Raw genomic sequence first — 1,349 nt, forward strand, 5'->3', positions numbered from 1 at the left:
ACGAAACTATAATTAAGATTTTAGGAGTGCTACAAGAGGACTTATGCGCTCTGAAACATGAAAATGAAAGCTTAAAGGACAGAATAAAGAAACTGGAAGATAAAGAAGACATTGGAGAAGAAAGATCGCCGTGGACGGAAGTGACGCGTGGCCATTTTAGGCCTAATGTTAAACATATGGGAGAAAGTACGTACAACTTAAAACCGGGAAAAACCTCTTTGCAGTGCCAAAATAGATTTCAGTTATTGCAGCAAGTTCCAGACGAAGACACACCAAGTTTTCCAAATAATTTTAAATCCAGTGGAGGTAAGCTACAGAAGAAGAAAACCAACCGAAAGTCAAGATCGCCAAAGATTCATCTCTACGCAGACAGTCAAGGGCGGGGTATGGCAGAAGGCATCAAGGATGAGCTGCAGAATTCAGAGACTGAGGGTTTAGGACTAATAAAACCAGGTGCCAAAACAGAAGACGTCCTTTCAAGTTGTGATCCTGTGTTAGAGAAGGACAATTATGTGGTGATTGTGAGTGGTACAAATGACATTGCTGCAAATGAAGGTGAGGAATTAATTACGACTCTCAGAGGTAAGATTTCTAAACTACCTGACTCAAAAGTAATTGTAGTAAATGTGCCACCCAGGTTTGAACTTTTAGAGGACTCATGTGTGAACAAAGCTGTACATGATGTAAATATAAAAATCAAGAGATTAAGTAAGAGTTTTAGAAATGTCTATGTAGTAGATACTTTAGGTCTTGGCAGGCAAATGTTCACTAGACATGGGTTACATCTAAATGGTAATGGAAAAGCAACTCTCTGTAGACAAATTGCTACAATTATCAACAGAGATTTGCTAACTAATCTGTACTTAAGAAAACCCATACCACTAAACTGGCACATACAGGGAAACTTGCCAGAAAACCCAGACCCTTATATCAAGATCTATGTACAAGGATCTGGGTTCCAGGGAAGTTCTCAACTCATGAGTCAAACGTAACCCAATTGTAACAGTCAAGTTTTAGGGAGGAAGGAGGTCTGAGATTGCTCTTGGTAAACTGTCAGAGTGTAGGAAAAAAAACAATTAAAATTCGGTACATTGATGGAATCTTATGAGACGGATGTGGTGATAGGAGTGGAATCGTGTTTGAGAGAAGGGGTGGGTAATACAGAAGTATTTCCAGAAGGGTGTACAGTCTATCGTAGAGACCGAGGAGATAAAAAGGGAGGAGGGGTATTTATTCTGGTGAAGGAAACTTATTGTTCGCATGAATGGTTTACTGATGAAAGGGATGAAATATTAGGGATAAAATTAGTTTGTGATAATATGAAGGAGGTGGGAATTATAGGAACATAT

Source organism: Anabrus simplex, chromosome 3 (genome assembly GCF_040414725.1).
Source record: "Anabrus simplex isolate iqAnaSimp1 chromosome 3, ASM4041472v1, whole genome shotgun sequence".
NCBI lineage: Eukaryota > Metazoa > Arthropoda > Insecta > Orthoptera > Tettigoniidae > Anabrus > Anabrus simplex.